This window comes from Lygodium microphyllum, chromosome 12, assembly GCF_053477565.2.
Source record: "Lygodium microphyllum isolate KBCC chromosome 12, Lygodium_microphyllum_v1.1.10, whole genome shotgun sequence".
Classification (NCBI taxonomy): Eukaryota; Viridiplantae; Streptophyta; class Polypodiopsida; order Schizaeales; family Lygodiaceae; genus Lygodium; species Lygodium microphyllum.
Window position 1 is genome coordinate 63,644,079 of NC_141146.1, and position 21,156 is coordinate 63,665,234.

General features: G+C 41.1%; 1 protein-coding gene across 3 annotated transcripts in view; it reads left to right on the top strand.

Moving 5' to 3' along the window:
• The window catches only part of LOC148027840 (aquaporin NIP1-1-like), a 94,708-nt gene that overhangs the window by 60,350 nt on the left and 13,202 nt on the right, over positions 1 to 21,156 (top strand). The gene's annotated exons all lie outside the window — the stretch shown is intronic.

Genomic DNA, 21,156 nt, shown 5'->3' on the forward strand with positions numbered 1-21,156 from the left:
ACAGTCCCAAGATGACTGTTACAAACTCTCCAGGAGAGTAAAATGGATGCTTCTATACCTCAATGCACTAGAAGGGTTGCTAGAAATGCAACGAATGATGCAGGGGGGGCACATTTGATTGATTTTGCGGAAGTAGATGATTGTGATGAGCACGTGTTTATAAACTCACTATTGGATGATGATGAGCCTACTTCCTTGGATGAAGCTCAGCAAGATGTAGATTGGATGCATGCCATGTAGGATGAGTTAGACTCTATTGCCACTAACTCTACATGGGGATCTTGTGGATTTACCACCTGGCAAGAAGACCATTTGCACAAAATGGGTTTTTAAACTCAAACGCAAGGACTTGAATTCAGTTGATGTGAACTCACCCCCATTATTAGTTGTCAAGCATTTAAGCTTTCTACTTGTCTGAGTGATCATAAATGCATGAAAAGTTTTAAAAACAGCAAACACTTCACTTTTCTTTTTCAACAGGTATACCCAAATCTTCTTGGAAGAATCATCAATAAAGGAGATAAAATATGCAGCACCACCCAACGATTTCACAGGCATACTACATACATCAGAATGCACTAAGTCCAAGACATTGGACTTACGAGAGACACCAGAGTAAAATGAAATTTTTATTTGCTTTCCAAACAGACACGCATTACAAAAGTCAAGTTTAGAGCCTTTTCCATCGACCCTCTTCAGAGAGGTAAGGACATCAAGTCCTTTTTGCTCATGTGGCCTAATCTCTTATGCTATAACTCCAAGTGGCTGCAAATTTCAGCAACTGCAAGAAACTGTCCATTCAAGGCTTTACAGTTCCAACAAAACAAAGTGCTCTTCTTGGTTCCTTTTGCAATTAGCATGAAATCCTTTTTTACTTTCCACAAACCACCACCAAACAGTGTAGTATAACCATGCAAGTCTGGCTGACCCCAACAGATAGTAAACTCTTTTTAATGCCAGGAACATATTTGACATCGTTCAACACAAGCTCTTGCCCATCGTCTAAGGACAAGTGTACAGTGCCAATCCCATCAATGCTGCAAGCATGGTTATTTCCAAGATACACCTTTCCATAATTGCTTCCATTGAACATAGCAAAACACTCCAAGCAAGGAAGTACATGGAAAGAGGCACCAGAGTCTACAATCCAAGTCTGAGTGACACCATCATCAACTGACCAAAGTGCATCAATCACATCAGCCTTGGTAATCTGCATAGCCTGCATGTGACATACAAGGGCATTATAATCAACTGCACATAATACATCAGCCTCTGTATCTGAAACCTCCTCTATGATCACATTAGAGGCCACATTGGCCTTTTCTTTGCCTTTGGTTGCCTTAGATGCATCTGTCTTATCTTGCTTCTTCCTTTTATCTCCTACATTCTTCTTTCTCTCTTGTTCCTTCTTGTAATACTTGCAATCAGGTTTCTTGTGGCCCTTTCGACCACAGTGATAGCAAGTAATGTCACTCTTTTCCTTTCGTTTGCTCTTGCTATTGTTTCTTTGTCTTGCATTTGTATTTCTCTTTTCAGCCCTGCCTCTTACATTATAAGCTGAGTTGCTGCCTTCCCCAATAGATATACATCTAATTTCTTCATTCAAGATAGAACGCCTCACCTTATCATATGAGAGATTGGGGTTATTGCTGAGTGAAACCAGCAAGGTGTCCCAAGAGTCAGATAGTGTCATGATCAAAAAGATCGCTCTCAACTTATCATCAAAGTCCAAATTTGCATCTTTGAGCTGATTTAAAATCCGTGTAAATGCACTCAAGTGCTCAGCTGCAGGCTTTGACTCATCTAGTTGCATATTTACTAACTTGCGCATCAAATGCACTTGATTAACAGGTGTGGTGATCTCTTAGGTAGTTTTCAGCTTCTCCCATATTGCATAACCTGTATCTAAACCCTTAATGTCTGTCAAGATGTCATTAGTGACACCCATCTTTATGTAAGCTAGAGCCTTTTTATTTACTCTGGTTCACAATTCTTTAGGAACAAAATGCCTTGCCTAAGGTCTTTTCAAAGGTGAAAGCCATGACCATCAAATTGTTTGATTTCCATCAAATTCTTGATGTCTGAACTGGAAGAAGTTGCAGCCATTTTATCATGAACACAAGAGTAAATGCCCCTAAAATGGAAAAGCACAAGCTGAACCAGCGAACACCCTGTTGTTCTTCCCCAACCAAAAATAAGTCTGTGCTGTTTGTACATGAATCAACCACCACACGGGCAAAAATGCAGAAATTTACTAAATTCTGCACAAACCCCCAAAATTTCAAGTCCAAAATTGCATAATTGTCAACCAAACCGAACTAGCTGAGTAAAATTTTACCAATATATGAAAAGCCCCAAAATTTTGGAATCCTATGCCAAGAAATTTTACTCAAAAGAGAAAAATTATGACAAATTTGCCAAAATCCCCAATTCAATTGAGGTCACCACACGCAATGTTTGCAATTTCTGACTTGAATATCACTGTTAGACATAGATAGGGTCAAATTTGGAAAAAGCCCCAAATTTCAGGCTCAATTTTGCACAAATTTGAGATTTGTGCCTCCAACGCGTGAACTCCCGCCAAGTGTAAGTGGTAATTGAAAATATTAAAAGAAAAAATTTTGATTAAAAAAAACTTGACATAGGGGGTCCGTTGACCCGTCAAGCGGGTCGCGTGACTTGTCTGTCGGCGACCCGGCCATCAGTGCCCATTGACGCGTGTGCCTGCTACCTGGTCTCCCCTCTTGCGCTTACTGTCTCGTTAGCCACAGCGCACGCCCGATGGTTGTTGCCCTGGCTTGGTCGCCTACACTTGCTGACATTGTGTGTTGTGCCCAGTTGCCTTGTTGGACACTTTGCCCGTGTTTCTTATCGCTAGCATTGAGCCCTTTTCACGTTGTGGATCTCTGTCGAGTGCGTGGTTGCAGGTCACGCCTATTAGTTTCAACGACGAGTGACTGTCGGCTTGTACCTTCAGCTCTGATACTAGTTGTTGGAGCTCGGCTGAGAGTGATAGAAGTTCGAGAGGAGTGAGCGTGAGTGTGACAGCTAGTGTGAGAGAGAGAGAGAGAGAGAGAGAGAGAGAGAGAGAGAGAGAGAGAGAGAGAGAGAGAGAGAGAGAGAGAGAGAACAAAGTGTAAGTATGATGTGATATGAGTGTACCAACAATGTGTTGGTACACAAAGAATAAAATGTATTTTTCACGTGTACAGCTAAATAATGTGCGTGTACTATACACAAAGGTTAAACTAAGCCTTTATTCCAACAGTCTCATCCAGAAGCTTCTCCTTGATGAAGTGATATTGGATCTCTATGTGCTTTGGTCGGGCATGGAATACGGGATTCCGTGCCAAGGCAATGCAACTCTCATTGTCGCACTGCAAAATAGTAGGATGAGTCCGAGGGCAACTAAGCTCCTCCAACAACCGTGGAAGCCACATAGTCTCACATGTGGTAGAAGAGCAACCCGACACTCTACCTTAGTCGAAGATAGGGCTACTGTGGGTTGCTTCTTGCTACTCCAAGAGATAGCACTAGCACCCAAGGTAAAATAATAACTTGTAGTAGACCTTTGATCCACATCGCCAGCCCAATCCGAATCACTCCAACTTGCAAGAACAAGATCAGAAGCACCTGTACCTACTGGATAGGAAATCCTGAGGTCAGAGGTCCCCCTCAGAAGTCGAAGTATCCTCTGCGCAGCCTGCCAATGCACCTGTTGAGGTGCACTCATGAACCTAGCCAAGAGACCTACAGCAAAACATAGATCAACCATTGTGTTGAGGTGCCAAATCAATGATTCAATCAGTTGATGATAGCAGGTAGCATCTGCCTAAGCAGATTCTCCGTGTGAAGTGGCCTTTTAGTTTGGATCCATAGGAGTAGAAATGGACCGACAATCCTCCATCTCAAAAGTCACCAAGAGCTCCTGTACATATCTCTGCTGAGAGACCCAAAAAGAAATGGAAAAGTCCTAAATCCGTCATCTCGAACTTTTGATGTAGGGCTGCCTTCGTTTCTTTGACCTTTTGGGCATGATCACTTGTAACAATCAAGTCATCAACATACAAAACAAACAACACACGACCGCCCTCGGAAGCGTGCACATAAAGCTATGGATTGGCCCTAGAGTGCCGATAGCCCAACTTGGCCTGGAGAAACAAATCAATCTTCTTGTTCCAAGCACTCGGAGCTTGCTTCAAGCCATACAAGGCCTTTTTCAACTTGTAAACCTTTCCATTTGAGGAACCAAAGCCTGGAGGTTGCTCTACATAGATCTCCTCCTCCAAATCACCATTCAAGAAGGCCGACTTCACATCCAACTGAAAGATAGGCCATCTCCTATAACCAGCCAAGGCAAGAACAGCATGAATAGTCGCCATGCGAGCAGTAGGGGCAAAAGTATCATGGAAATCAACACCTGGGCGCTGTGCAAGACCTTTAGCAACAAGGCGAGCCTTGTGCTTGTCCAAAGAGCCATCACTATGGTACTTGGTCTTGAAGACCCATTTGACATCAATCACCTTTTTATGAGAGGGACGAGGCACAAGGTACCAAGTGCCATTCCGCTCAATAGCCTCCAACTCATCTTCCATCACTTTTTCGCCAATGATTAGACTCTAAAGCCTCCTTCACTGATGTAGGCTCTCTATCCTGCATAACACGGGACATTAAACAGTAGTTAGAGCAAACAAGCTTCATAGTATGTGCCTGGTGCCACAGTGACCTCCGTGGTCCATCTTGCGGTTGCTACTCCTCAGGGACTTCCTTGATCCTTGAATCTCGGAGTGTGTCATGGGCCCAACGAGGAGGAGACTGAATCTCGCCTTGGCGCTTTCCCCCTACTGAAGTTTCTGGAAAGTCCACAGCCAATGGAGGACCAATCGGTGAATCTGGTGGTTGGGTAGTAGGCTTCTCATCCGAAGAAGAGTCCTCAAGAGACAGAGGCTCATGAGGAACAGTCATTGGGGCCCAACTATCATCGGGATTGTCAAGTACAGGGTGATCCTCACCCCCCTCTAGGGCTGGAACCTCCATGAACCGAACATCACGGCTCGTGTAGATATCCTGCTTAATAGGATGATACAATCGGTAGCCTTGAGATTTTGAGCGATAGCCCACAAACACTTGTCTTCTGGAAGTTGCTTCAAATTTGTCATGCTGTGTCTTTGGGATGTGAACATAAGCATCACACCCAAAAACCATGAAACAAGAAACATCGGGCTTTGATTCAAAGCACGTCTCAAAAAGAGTCATACCAACAATAACGGAAGTAGGGGAATGATTAAGGATATGAACTGAAGTAGCCACAGCCTCAACCCATAGACACTGAGGTATCTGACGATGCTCCATCATAGTACGGGCCATCTCGATCACACTGCGATTATTCCGCTCCAAAACGCCATTCTCTTGAGGGATGTTTGTATTGGCAAACTCTTGTGATATATGCCACGATTTGCACAAAACCGAGCAAACTCATTATAAACAAATTCTCCGCCCTTATCCGATTGTAAGGTCTTCAGCTTTCGCCCCGATCGGTTCTCCTCAGAGAGCAATCAATCCTTGAAGTTGGAGAAAGCCTCTGACTTCAATTTCAAGAAATAGACCCATATTATCCTGCTATAATCATCTACAATGAGCATGAAATACAAACTCCCTCGAAGGGATTCCGTCCTCATCGGTCCACAAAGATCAGTGGAAACAAGCTCCAAGGGTGCCAAAGACCGCCTCGAAGCCTTGCTGGGAACAACATCACGAGTCTACTTCCCACGGATGTAGGATACACAAGGTTGTTGACTCACCACAATATTTGGCAAACCTCAGTGGAAACAAGCTCCAAGGGTCTTGAAGACCGCCTCGAAGCCTTGCTAGGAACAACATCATGATTCTGCTTCCCACAGATGCAGGATACACAAGGTTGCTGACTCACCATAATATCTGGCAAACCTTGAACAAACTGGTCCTTAGATGCCTTCCAAAGGTATCTATAATTGAGGTGACCAAACCGAGCATGCCAAAGCTCGTACTCAGGTTGGGAGGTAAGAGGAAGAGAAGTCAAGGTAGAAAAACACTGCAACTTGTATACTTCATTCTGCTCATAACCTGAAGAAAGAACCACTCTCGATCCTCGATCAAGAATCCAAAAAGAATCCAGATCAAATTCGACCAAGAGGCCGAGGGCACAAATCTTGTGCGTCGAGAGAAGATGATACCCCAAAGATGGCACATAAAGTACCTCAAATGCATGGGGCATCACCACACCCATCTGGAATAAGATGCATGTTGCCCCGTCCTTGAATAGGAATAGATGAACTATCTCCAATAAGAATCTGATCATGAGAAGGCCGCAAATGAGTAACACTTGTTGAAGAACGAGTCATGTGCCTAGAGGCGCTATTGTCAACAATCCACTCCCGAGTAAATGGGGCGGTCAATGCAGCATCAGAAGCTGGTAGGGTCAAATCCTCAACCACCTCCAAATGGAGGAAAGCAACTGATGAGGGAGTAGCCATTGCTTCGGAATCCTTTGAAGATTTCTCCTTCTTTTCCTTCTCCTTCTTCTCCTTTTCAGGGCAATCCTTCTTCAAGTGACATGTTTTGCCACAAACGTGACAAGTAGACGCCTTGTCTTTGTCCTTCTTAGATTTGTCTTCCTTCTTCTTCTTTTGGTTCTTCCCCTTCTTCTGAGAGGATTGACCAACCAAAGCTTCAAATTTTGAAGCATTGGTTCCTTTGAGTTGCTCCTCTTGGTCCAAGACCATAGGAACCAATTCTTCCCATCGAAGAGTCTCAGACCTCTCTGAAGCAATCAAGGCGGAATAAAAACCATTGAAACGAGGCGGTAACTGTGAAAGAAGAGTTATTGCTATATCTTCAGAAGTGATCACCTTCCCTACGTTTTGAACCTGCATCTAAAGCTACCTTAGCTTGTTGATATGCTTTCGCTTGGATGATGACTTGTTGATGCTCATAGTCCTCATTTGCACTTCCAAAGAAACTCGCTTCATGACGGTCATCTGATTATACATCTGATGCAACTCCAGCCATATCTTCCTAGCCACCGTCAAATGCTCTATATGAGAGATAACAGCTGTAGTACACAAGAGAGATAAAAACGAGTGAATGTGAGCGTTGAGTTTATCCCAATGTGCCCGAGCCTTTGCCAACTCTGCCTTCTCATCACTGGAAGAGAGTTTGGACCCATCTCGCAAAGAAGGACGATTGATAGCCTTTGTAACCAGCTGCGTCAAATCATAAGACTCCAATATGGCAAGCATCATGACCGGCTAGATGCGATAGTTCTCACCATCGAGCTTTTGATATAAAGGAAGAGCCGGTAGGATGGGCACCTTCCGGTCCATGATAACCTAAAATTCTATCTTAGCCTCGGAAGACATCTTCATCTAAAATGCGTGTACAAAACACAAAAAGCAGCCCCCTCTGACTTTGAAAATACAGCTTGCTAGGACTGAGGTTCGCTCATCCGGTTCCTTCTTCACCGGCGGGAGGCGATGAAAAGATAAAATCTGCACCTGAAGGCCAAAAACGCAGCCTTCTTCCTTCTCTAACAGCAAAAACAGCAGTAGCTTCAATAAATCTTCTCTTTTCTCACACGCCCATGCTCGCCTCAGCCTTGTTTTGATGCGCAACCCACCTGCTCACACTTGAATGCTGAAAACACAACCTTGTGTTGCGCTGAAAACTCCTCTTCAGATAGGTCCACCTTCAGTGCTTTGATACCATGTCACACTGAAGCAATGCAGAAGTGAATGATCATGACAGAGTGAACAGAGAGAGAAGAGAGAGAGAGAAAGAGATAGTGAAACACAAAAAATCTGTAGTGAAGAATGCTGTATAAGGATGTAGAATTATACACGGGTGCTGAGAAAATATATGGGTATGTCTACACCTCGAGGATCTCGATCTCCGTCAGCCTGGAGAGCAATCTCCGCAGTCAACAGGCTGAAATCTGTCAGAGACAATGCACAAAGATTGCTGGAAAGTCGGCCTATGTATAGGATGAAAGTAAAGCCCATAAATGATCAGGTCTGTTGCATTAGATGCAGTCGGACTGCTGTTGCAGTCCGCCTGACTACTGCCACGTGGCAGCTTGCCACACGGCACTGTTGACGTGGCCGTGCCTAGAAAGACTCTTAATAGGTTGATGGCATACGTGCATTGACTATCGTGCTGGTTGGATTGTTGTTACAGTCCGACTATTGCCACGTGGTAGCTTGCCACATGGCACTATTGACATGGCCGCACCTAGGAAGACTCTTAATAGGTTGATGGCGTACGTGCATTGACTATCGTGCTTTGAATAAAATCAGCATAAAGAATTGGTTTGCAATACCTTTGATCCGTGATATTATGGATATATTGCAAGGGGCAGTCATATTTAGCCATATAATTTTGAAAAATGAGTATCATCAAATTCGCATTAGACTAGAGGATTTGCCGAAGATAGCTTATCACTTTGAGTTGGATGCCATGAAAGATCAGCATGCTATTGATTCAAACTTTGGGAATGTATATGATCAGCTTTGCAATGGCTAGAGACATGAGCACTTTGTGCTCAGAGATGGGATTTTGATGATGCATGGATGATTTTGTGTCACAAATCAATTGAGGCCTAAATTGATTAGTGAGAGTCACTTTCTTTGAGACATCATGTTGAGTAGTTTGTTAGGACATGCATCATATGTTAGAAAGTGAAGTATGATAGGAAACGATGTTGGGTTTATTGCAGCCCTTGCCTATTTCAGATAGGCCTTGGAAGAGCATTGCTATGGGGAATGATGGGATATGGATAATTGTTTGTAGGTTCAATTAGCAAGTCCATTTCATTCCGGTGAGGAAGAAGATAAAGGTTGATCATATGATACACTTATTTTTGCAACATGTTTTTTAAGTATCATGGCATGCCGGAGTCGATCAATAATGATTGAGACCCTTGGATGACCAATTTATTTTAGAAGGAACTGTTTGAAAATATGGGTATTATGCTGAAATTTTCTTTGTCCTTCCATCCACAAACAGATGGTTAGTCAGAAGAGGGAAAATCTACAGTGCTTAATCTCTTGAGATGCCATGTATTTAAGCATAAGTTATAGTGGGAGCAATATTTGCATTCGGTAGAGTTTGCATATAAGAATATAGTGCATAGTTCGACTGACAAAGCTCCACTTGAGATTGTGAAAGGTGGCAAGAAAGTGTCCCCTATTTTGCACACAAAGGACAAGATCTTTGAGGCTGATCGGTATGTAGAAAACATTGATGCAACCTAGGCAAAGGCTAAGTATCCTCTGAGAGATCTCAAGAGAAGCAAAAGAAGGCAATTGGTCGCCATAGACGTGCTTTGCAGTTTGTAGAGGGAGATTATATATTGTTGTGTTTTGAAAAGACAAGGCTGAAAAAGGTAAAAGGTAGAGAGAGGTTGTATCCAAAGCTAGTGTGAGATACTATGGGCTCTTTTAGGTGTTGGAGAGGATCAACGATGTTGCTTATAGGCTGAAATTACCTCCACGTTGGTGGATACACAATGTCTTTCATGTAAGCTTGTTGAGGCCTTTTCATGGTGATGTGCGTGAGGATGTATCTACTCAAATTCAGGGAGGTTGAGGAGTTGGATGAGATTTTGGTGCTTGAGCAGATTTTGGTATATAACTAGAGATAGATCAAAGGTAAAGTTTCTAGAAGGTATCTGGTGAAGTTATAGAAGTATTCATCAATGGATGCTAAGTGGATGGAAGAGGATGACTTGGCAGACTATCCTTGGTTGTTGCAGCTTTACCTTGAGGCTTTTTAGTCAGAGCTGACTTTGGATCGGGCTCAGTCAGGTTCAGTAGAGTATTGGTTCAAAGCATTTCGTGATGCTCAAGGGGGAGATAGCACTTCTACTCCTTTAGTGGAAGCTCTTGTGTATAGTGGATCTCGTGTGCATTTAGCATACATCAAGGGTATTGTGCTAACAATATGTTTGCCATAAGGTCACTATTTAGTGTACTAGTCATTGTAGTTGGGGCATGGTTGACATTCCAACTCTGAGACTATATATTTGCACTAGTATGCATCAGTATGCATTAGTCTATGATCATTAGAGATTGATTATAGGTCGTTGGTTTTCAGTGATGATCATTAGTTTTCAATTGTATTTAGTTGGTTGTGTAGATAACATGTTTTAATAGCATACCACCTACTATTGCTTATCACTCAACTACCATTGCTACTCTCTCCTACCACCTACTACTTGTGTCCTTTGCCTACCTCTTGCCCTTGCCTCTCATCAACTGTAACCAGCCTTCCTTCCGTGGATAGGTGGTAAATCCGTGATTACAACTTAATTATAGCAGCAAACAATAAATACAAATCAGAAAATACAAATTTACCTATTAATCTAGGATAATGCACACCCGATTGGCCCCAAAATTGGCGCCCCTTTCGGTATTTCTTTAGCTTTATTGAAGAAGAAGTTGATTTACAATGGGATTCTCCCGATCCCCTTCGCAATCCAAACTCCCCTTGTTGTCCAAAGTGACCAGTAAGTCTTCAATCTGATTTGCCCCTTGATTCGGGCAATCAATTGGTTTTCACCCACTTCATAGACGATGGAAATGCCCTAAATTCAATGGCTGGCTAGTCCACCTGAATTCAGCTGAAATTCACCTTCAGCCTTGAAAAATCCAAGTCTTAGAGCTTTCAATTTTTGGCACGCTTCCCGTGGTTGCTACTAAACCCCAATTTTTGCTGTAAATTAGGGTTTACAGTAGAGAAATTTGCAATTTCTTAGCCTTCAAGGGTCTAAAATGCTGAGATCTTTGGAGCAAGGCTATGAAATAGTTGGGAGATGAGAGAGAAAGTTGTAGAGAGAAAATTTAGAGTTTTGTCGCAAAATATGACTAAAAATCAGTCAAATGTAGGTGTTGCCTTGCCACAACAACATTAAATGCTGTCACCTACAGCTGAAACATCCAAATCAGATGTCACCTTGTGCCTAGATACAATCGCCGAGTTGTGGAGGGTCCGAATTTGCAATTGCCTTCTCAAAACTCACTCATGGCTGGTTGTAATGGCTGAAAATAGGTTGGCCATGGCTACTCACAGCTCTCCTACATTTTCCATAGCAAGAGTGATCTCGTTTTTCCTCTTCTTTAATCTTTTACTAGCTTGTATGGGCAAGTTTTCCAAGTGGCAACCTTCCCAAATGGTTTTTCCAACATTATGTATCATTAAAAATAAAATTTTACTCTTTAATTATTGAAAATTAATCTAATAATTATTTTGGTGTCTAGAAAAATAATTTGACTAGCCAATAATTAAATTGGCTAGGCATCTTCCACTCCCGTGTCTCTCTGTGCCATTTTTGATCATTAGATCGGCGCTAGGTACCATTAAGCACCACATCTCTAGTGTCACCAATTGGCTCTTATGGCCAAATGAATGAACTAGGCCAACAATTGACACCAAATACCACCAAGTACTTGTGCAATATAGCTTATAGTAACTTTTGCCTTTGACATCTCGTGATTTTCTCGGGTCCCAGGCTTGTAAATTCACTCTAATCCCAGTTGCACCTCACATGTGAAAAAATTACTTAATCGTGTGGTTAAAAATTAATCCACATGTTAAGTGCGGTTTCAAAAATACATATCCTTATGATATCAATCACCATCTCCTCCAATTGCATGCTTTTTTTCTTTTTTCTTCTTCTTCTCCTGCCAACTTGTGGCCTATGGCATCTCGGGGCGTAGACCTCCACATCCAATCCACCACCTCTATAAGGCTCGCCAAGCTCCATATTTTGGTGAGAGAAGGGTGTTTAGGGTTTTGCACAGAGAGAGATATTTTTAAGGGGGTTATTATTTTTGGGGCCATGGGGCTTAGTGTTTTGGTAGAGTGTTCTAAGGTTTCAACATTCGTAAACCCTTGCATTTCTTTCATAATGGACTTCAAACTATTATTAAATTCAATGCAAGTCTACATTTATGTCTCTTATGTTTTTCATACAAAGAGTTAATTACCATATTAAATATCTATTTAAATTAATGTTCTCAATCTTACGTTCTAAATGGTTCATTTCATTGATGTTGTCCATGAGCCTACACTCATATGAATGGTTCCTATGAACATGCATGATTCATGCCTTCTCATTTCAAAGTCAAAACATGTATAAAGGCATTGCAAACCCCATGGCTTATTGATATAGTGCCACAATAGCTAAGGATCCTTGCCAAGGTGATTTTCAACAAATGTGGAGCTGTAACACACACACACACACACACACACCTCTCTCTCTCTCTCTCTCTCTCTCTCTCTCTCTCTTTTTCGTAAAAAACACACACACACACACACACACACACACACACACTCTCTCTCTCTCTCTCTCTCTCTCTCTCTGTGAAGCATATACACACAAAGCTGCCCAAATCCTCCCTACAAAATCCTAACACTTCAATCTTTATCATCGAGTATAAACACATAATAATATGAGATGGTATGCCACATCCATAAAGACTTTAGGGATGCATGGGTAAGGATCATTTTAGGGATGTTGGGGCCTTACTTGGAAAGGGAGACTTTTTAGCTAAGCAAGGGAGCGTTTTGGGGGTCTTGTGGTTTTGAGGAAATGTTGGAGATGATGAATTTTGGGATGCTGAGTTAGTTAGGGTTTTGGGCATAAATATTTGGGTTTTAAGGGGGTTAGGCTCTTCTAATGCTCTCCTTCTCATCAAGTTAGGATTTTTAGTTCATATTAGGTTTAATGGAAGTGATAGGTCTTGGTAGGGCAAGGCATAAGGGAGCTAGGGTTTAAGGCTCCTCTCTAAAGTTTTGATAGGGAGGATACTAATGTTTCAACATGTGAAATATGCCACATATGTGCCTTCAAATAGGCCCGCATGCGCCTCTTTAATGGGCATTGGAGATGTAGAGAATTAAAAAAGAGAATTGACTCATGACAATAGAAATTAAATCATGCCATCTTTGCAAGGCAATGTGTATTTTCTAGAAATGGCATTGAATTGCCAAGTCTTTGCTCACTATTTTTACTTGTATGACAACGTGCCACAAGGCTGGCCTCTTTGCCCACATCAGATACTTTATATGTGTACTTAAAAAATTGGAGATGTAAATATGATTATTCTACTAATATTTGCACAAGTAAAAACCAAAATTTTACTATTCATAAAATCTCCATCTTTGTAATAGCTTTTGAAGTGCATCTACAAGTGCTAAACTTTATTCATGACTAGTAGATAGCGAGGAATCATCAACGGATCATCAAATCCTACTAGTATAATCCATGGTAGTCAAATCCTTGTATCTAGCTACTCTTTTTAATGTATCCAATCTAAATTTTAATAAGGCTAAGCCTTATTTTAAAATTTTAGCACAAATCCCAACGTTATTTCTTTCATCTTATGTGCAAAATAGTCATAATACAAGATCCCAATATCCTTTCAAATATTTGAAAATTAAAGAAATATGAGCATGAGAGTACATCATGATTGGAATATTTAGGGTATCTTAATTAAAAAAAAAATCCCTCTTAGGAGTTCAACCTCAAGTGGCCCATCATTGTGTCTCACACAAAATTTTCCTCTCTTAGTGAGTTCTCAACCTGGAGTGGCCCATGAGTCTCTCTCTCTCTAAAAAAAAAACCAGTATTTGTGGTAAAACCATTGGTTAATGCTCAATCGATGCTTTGTTGTGGTTATTTTGCCAGAATAGATGAGATATACTATTGAGAAATGTATTTTGTGGGTTCTTGGCAGTAGTCTTGGATTCTTCATGAGTCTTATGTTTTTTATATGTTGGCTGAAAATTTTTAGCAAATGTTTGGTATCGGCATGGTTAAGTAGCAATGGCCAATGTTGTTTTTACTATGATGCCTTTTGGGAAATACTAGTGGAGTATGTTTTACGTTGGCACATTACAGTGCAATCGAGGATGATTGCAAGGATTTCAAGGGGGTGGTTTGGCTTGAGGACATGAAATTTTATTGCTTTGCTTAGGATTTGATTAAAAGTTTATCAACTTGCACATGCGAGATGCAAGTTAATTATTTTACAATGTGGGACCCAGGACCTTGGGATATTAATTAATGCCAAAGGAAAACGTTGTAATAAGTTATGTCTTGACAGATACTAGGTAGTACCCATTGTTAGAACAATTAATTAGCCATTAGTGTTAGTGGTGACACTAGGGAATTGGCTTTAATCAATTAGTTAATTCTAGTTCCAAACTAATGAGTACTACAGATTACTTGGGTGATAAATTGGCTTAGCCAATTTAATTGTTGACTGGTTAGATTATTTTTATTGGCTCAAATGTAAGTATTAACTTAATTTTCAGAACTTAAATTATGAAAACTAATTTAATGGATTGGATAATGTTGGAAATTCAGTTTAGAAGGTTGCCACTTGGCAAAACTTGCCATGCGAGTTTGGGAAAGCTGAATTGGGGCAGAAGGGAGAAGGAAATCTTGTTTTTGCAGTTTGGGGCTTTTTGTTTCTATGCATTGGCCTCTCGTATCCTCTAGATCCTCCACCATATTAAAGTCACCCTCTGCTTTGCTCTCTTGCCCCCACTATCCAATTATTGACATGTGGTAGTGTCTCTTGTCTCCATGGCCATTTGAAGGCATAAATGGCCAATAGACCACTAAATGCCTCCTCCACTCTTACAGAGATCCACATGACTCTCCTTGGAATCAGGATACCTCAACCTTGTACCAATTGGGCCTACTACTCCCCAATACATATGCATACTCAAGTATGTATCTCTGTTGATTGCCATAGCTGTTGGTTGGACTTTTGGCAATGCTAGCAGTACCTATTTTTCTTAGGGACATTTTGCCAATCTAGTTTCAATAAGAGGGAGGACTTGAGAGGTACTTTTCTCCACGCTACCCGAAGGCAGCTTCTTGTTCTTCCCACCCCTTTGCTTCCCCTTTTGGGGGGGTTGAAACAAGAGCCCCCTTTGAATGTGGCAAAGGGGATTTCTTGTGAACCTTATCAAGCTATGTTGAGAAACTCAAAGACATTCAAGTCCATAGATGATAGGTAGCTAGGGCTATGAGATGATTTGTTGCATGAAATTGAGGTATTTTTTGGGAGGCAGCTTATTCGAAAGCAAAAGTGACTTGATTGTCATTTGACTTTGGTGGGCCAACTTTGGCAAATTTAGCTAGTAAATACTGAAAATTTGCCAACTTGAGTATCAAGGCATTCCTCTCAACAAACTTGAACTCTTGGAGCTGACGGTTGATCAATATATATCGGATACAATTTCCAGTCACATAGTGGTTGACTAAATGTGTCCAATGCTTAGAGATAAGGTCTAAATGTTGAAGTTGTGAGTGAAACTTGGGCATGATATCTTGCAGTAGCTCGACAATACCTTGGCATTATTGACTCTTATAAGGATAGGTTGTAGTTCCAACCCTTCAATGAAGTCCCACGAACCTTGAGTGTCCAAGAAATGTCCCACTAGTTTGACCAAGTTCTAAAGTTCAATCCATTGAAATGGGTCTTGTCAGTAAGTGCATGCTTGTATTTTCCTAATCAGTGTTTCCTGTTTCAGTTGAGGGTTCTGGTTCCGCACCAACTGCACCAACGTAGATATCTGAATGACTTTGTATACTCCTTTGAGTTGTAGACTTAGTTAGTGGACTAATATGCCAAAATGATGTGTGAGGTGAATCACATGCGCAGGGGCTCATTTCATGTCAAGCTCTCTTTAATCTTTGCCTCAAGATAGACATGTATTCCTCTTCCGTGAGAAGATACATCCTACTAGGTAGAAGACTTTTGTCTTGAGGAAGCTCCACCTTTTCCATTGTGGGAGTGGAAGAGAATGCCAATCCCTTGAAGCCAATGGCATAGGCTCTCAAGGAGATTGCTTCAGTGAGGATGTGGAGGACATCTCAGAATGTGTCCCTTGCGCAGTTTGGAATGCCAAGATTTTCTCTTTGCAAAATGTGAGGATCTTTCAGAGCATCTTTGCTTTGATACCATGTAAGAAATGGTATAGCAAACGCAAGATGTGAAGTGTACAATAACACATAGAACACAATTTGTAGAATGCTGAATGAGAATGAATGAATCAGAAAATATGAATGATTGAATCAGGGGGCCTTGAGAATCCACATGTCTAGGGCTGGGTTAAAGTTGTTTGAGAGTGTTCTTGGAGTGTGTTATATGTGAGATGGATCCTAAATGCAGCAATTGTCCACTAGTGGCTTTGACAATGTCGGTGAGGTGAAAATGGCACCAGTAAAACGCAGACACAGCAGCAGAAAACACAGGTCAGGCTGCGTCATGTCAACACTCCAGGCAATGTCAGGAGGCTCTGACAGCAGGGCAACCCATACTTGGAGAAAATGCAGCCTTTGAAGACGTTGCCTGCTGGAAACAGCCTGTAAACATAAAAATACAGGTCTCATGTTCAACAAGCTCGATGAAGTTGTGGACAGCAAGGCAGCCTTTTGATTAGTGAGAATGGATGTGAGAAATTGCTCCAAAACAAGTTGCCTGCTGTGAATGATGTCACCAGGCTGTTTGCATCTGGGATAGGTCATGGGCAGTGGGCTGTAGCTTGTTGGAAATGGTCCCCAAATAGCAAAATGCATGGGTCAATCAAATGCTGATAGTTTGGATGAAGTTGGCGCCAGCAAGAGGGCCTCTGATCAACAAGAGTATAGGTGAAAGAGCACTCCAACAAAGGTTACTTGTTGTGAATGATATCGCCAAGCAGTGTGTAGTTTCTGGATGAGCTTGTAGCAGCTGGGACAGGTCATGGGTAGCAGGCTGAGATAGATCCTCCATTGATGGCAATGCCCTCCAAACAGGTAGCAAGCTGAGATGGAGCAGTGAACAGTAGTATGAGGGTTGAGGGCTGATGGCTTAGGGATGAGTGTGATGAATAAGGGATGAAGGATGCACTAAACAAGTGACTCTGTTTATAGAGATATCAGTGCATTTGTTGTACTGTTAAAAATAAAGCCATTTAGTGTAGGTAATGCAACATTAAATGCTTTTTGGGGCTATTTTCAGAAAAACTAATTGGGGATTAATGCATTGTAATTTATGACTAGTGCAAACCCTAATATTAGTGGCTCAACACCATGTTTGAAAAGTATAAATTGCAAGCAATTTGCAAGCTGGGCTTTGGTGCATGTTCAATCACAATCTCTACATTTCAATACTACAATGCTTTCTTTTTTGTCTAGAAATATGTAGCCCTTTGAAAATGGATTTTGATGAGAAACCTTTTTTCAAGTAATGTTTGTCTAACCTTACTTTGTTGTTTGCAAAATTTACATTCTTTTTTCTCTCTCTTTTTTGTTTCTTAGAGAAAAGGAACAATCATTAGTTAAAACATGTCTCATCAAACAATACAAAGCAAATCCCCAATAACTATCTGGACTAGCCAAAAAGTTAAAAACAGATCAATGGCCAATCTTAAGGGTTGTTACTGGTGAATCATAATTAACAAACCCTGGTATAAAGCCACTCCTGGGTTTCATAATGTTGAAATATGACAGCCTTTGAGGGTAAAGAAGAGATATGAATGCAAATGCTGAGAAAATCCTCTCTTGTCCTCCCCCTCCTCCTATTTGGATTGCCCTACAGCTTGTCTTGACTCCACTTGCCTTTGAGAGTATGTTTAATCTCATTTTGTATGGAGGAAAGTGTCTCAGAAGTAGAAGTCCACCTGCTGGTCTATAGCCTTTGGTCAATAGGTAGTCCATAAGTAACCGAGATGTATTGACGCCACCTTGCTGTGATACCATGTGAGAAATGGTAATAGAAGATGAACACTTGAGCAATAAAAAATGATGAAGGCAATGAAGAGAGAACTCAGCTGAATACTAGATGAAAGCTGAATATAATGATCAGCCCCTCCATGTGCTACACTGTAGGTGCTAGAAGTGAGAAGGTAAGAAGTTATAATTACTAACTAATAGGCGTGCCTATAAATAGGCAAGAAACCCTGAAATACTCTCAGGTGGTCTAATGCTAAAGAGACCCTAAAAATACTCGAGCGGCACCCTGAGCCAAAAAGATGGACAGGGCCCAAAAATAGGGACAAAGCCTAAAGGATAATAAGACCGAAAGTGACCGAAATGAGTGGACCCAGATGGAGCTCTTGATGTTTCTCACTGACTCAGTGTAGGGCTCACAACCGAGAGGTGACCATGACCACAAACATCTCTCTAATCCCTAACAGTGAGTAGGGTCCCCCTAGTGTCTTGAGAATATTTATTATCTGTCTCAGGGATAGATGCTTCTCCATCTATTCTATACAAGTTTCCTTCTAGTTAAAAGTTAGTCCTAAGTTTGTCATTGAGGCAATGGCTATTGTGGTCACACTAATGTGCAGCTCTGTGCCATAAAGTAGCAATCTCAGAGTTCTCATCCACACTCTTGAGCCTGAGGGCAATTCCAAATGCAATGGCTGTCCCTAATTGACTCAGTGTAGGGCTTACAACCAAGAGGTGACCATGATCACAAACATAATAACCCCCTAGTGTCTTGAGAGTGGTTATTATGTGTCTCAGGGATAGAGCTTCTCCATCCACACAGAATGTTCTTCTAGTTAGAAGCTAGTCCCAAGTTTGTCATTGAGGCAATGGCTTTTGTGGCCACACTAATGTGCAGCTATGTGCCAGATAGTAGCAATGTCAGAGTTCTTATCCACACTCTTGATCCTGAGGGCAATCCCAAACGCAATGGCTTTGTGTCTCTTATGTGTACCACACTTGGAACAAGTTAGCAGGGATTTTCTCATACCAAGCTATTACTAAATACAATGTCTTTGTGTCTCCTCTTTGTACCCATACTTGGAACAAATTAGTAGGGCTTTGCACATTATAAGCCATTATTATGGAAGAGGCAATTTTTTTGCTTTGGTTAACAAATCTTGTTCAAGATTATTCATCACTCCAAGTTGTCTGATTATGGTAAAATTTTGTATTGCAACTTAGTGTTTCCAAAAGATCTTATGTTATCCATATATACAATCACCATAGTCTCGTATAATTGCCTGTAATCACTGAACAAAAATGAGCCACACACTGCCTCTGTCTTCTTATATCTGACAAAAGGGGCTCTAGAGCTATGAGTCATATGGATAAGTTAGGTATGTGGCATAAACATTAGCAAATTTAGATCTCTCTTGGAATCATACATTGGACCACAAACCATATGCCAGTATAGTCCAACATTCCATCAATGCTCAGTGTTGCTACATGCAGAAGTGTGGTGCAAGTGAAGTGCATTTTGTTAAGCATATGCATCGTCATGAACATGAATGAAGAGCACAATCATACAAGTAGAAAAAATGATAAGATGACTCAACATTTCTTTTTGTGAAATAGAGCAAAAGAGGAGTGGATGCATTTCATTGATTGGAGCATTAGTAAAGCAGATGGAGGTTTAGGATTTTGTCTAAGCTCTTCAGCAAGGATGAAATGCTTACTAGTGTTGCTGATGGCTAGCTCTTGTCAGATTGTAGTTGTTTGGGAAATGCTGATTGCATGTGTTTCTATCACCACCACTGAAGGGGTTTGTTGTCCACTAGTAGCGCGGAGATTGATTGGCTGGAGGCAAGCAAACAAATAAATCCCTCCATAGTATACTAGTCATTCCTTTTGTATTTGAATCTGATTAGTTTATTTCTCACCTTGTTTTGATGTTCGTTTGATTGCTCATCCACTATCAAATATATATATGTTCTTTTATGCACAAAGTTTTAAGGTAAAGAAAGTGTTGTACGAAAACCCTTGGCTGAGGAAGTTGATTTTGAGGACTCATACTTTGAGCATTGGATGGTGTTGAGTATGTGTAAAATACTCCAGATCTTTGACAACAATATGGAGCTGTAAATATTAGGGAAAATTTTTAGTTTGCTTAATCCATTAATTAAGTTTTTGTGTGTGTGGCATTCTGGTTACGAGCAACTGTTGAGGTGTTGGGTACCTTTTTCTTGCTGTTTGTTGCATGTGGCTCACTCATGCATATAGTTATATGTTTGATAGTCCTTATCCTTAGAAATCTCATTATCCAAGTTTTGAGGATGAGGTTTATCAAGCATATCACTCTATGCATCTTGATCTTTCTTTCCTTCCCTTGTGCTCTAGTTGCTTCCTATCTCAATAGTCACCTGCACCTTAGGCACATTGAATCTAGGCATTTGTGTAGCCCCAACAACACCTAGGCTGAGTCATAGAAAAGCTATACCTATCCTTGCACTATCCAGTATCCTCTAATGCCTTTTCTCTACTCTTATGGTATAGCTATCCCCTTATTTGTGACCTTCGTCCATAGCAAGTGAAACATGAATAAGTCAAAGTTGAAACCATGGCAATAGACTACACATATTTTGATAATGTAGAAGGTGCCCAAGATCTCAATGGTTGCCTACAACCAATATGCCAAACACACACACACACACACACAATGAAGTGATGGAATAAGCATATTAAAAGATTTCTTTGATAATCATAGCTTCATATTGTTGTTAAAGATTTGAAGTACCTTGTGTACACTTGAGACCATTTAGAGTATAAGGAGTCCTCAAAATCAGCTTCTTCGGTCAAGGAATTTCCATGCGATACTTTCTTTGCCTTGATCTTTCATGCATGAAAGATTTATATACATTTGATAGTAGATGAGCAATCAGATGGAAGAACATGGAAACATAGTGAGAAAGAAATAAATCAAGATTCAGATACAAAAGGAATGCATAGTGTATTAGAGGGGTTTTTAGTTTGTCTCTAGCCAACCTAGTCTCCTTTGCCATTGGTGGATAGCAGACCCCTTTAGTGGCTGTTGTAGAAGTACCCTCGCTGATGCAAGTTCTCTAGGTCTTCTTGAGTCATCAATATCTTGTCAATACACATACATGTGGACACTTTCTCACTCAAAATCTAGCTTTTACGAGCATGGAAGCTTGTATGCAAAAAGAAGAAACCCTGCCTTGAAGCCATGTCATTGTCCAAGAGATTATGGAGGAGATAGAGTATGTGAAAGACAAGCAAACAAGCATGAAAATTGGATGGAAGTAGGGCACTCTTAGTTGGATGTTTGTATGCTTTTGTAATAACCACTGAAGGGATCTTCTGTCCACTAGTGACAAAGAAGGCTAGGTTTG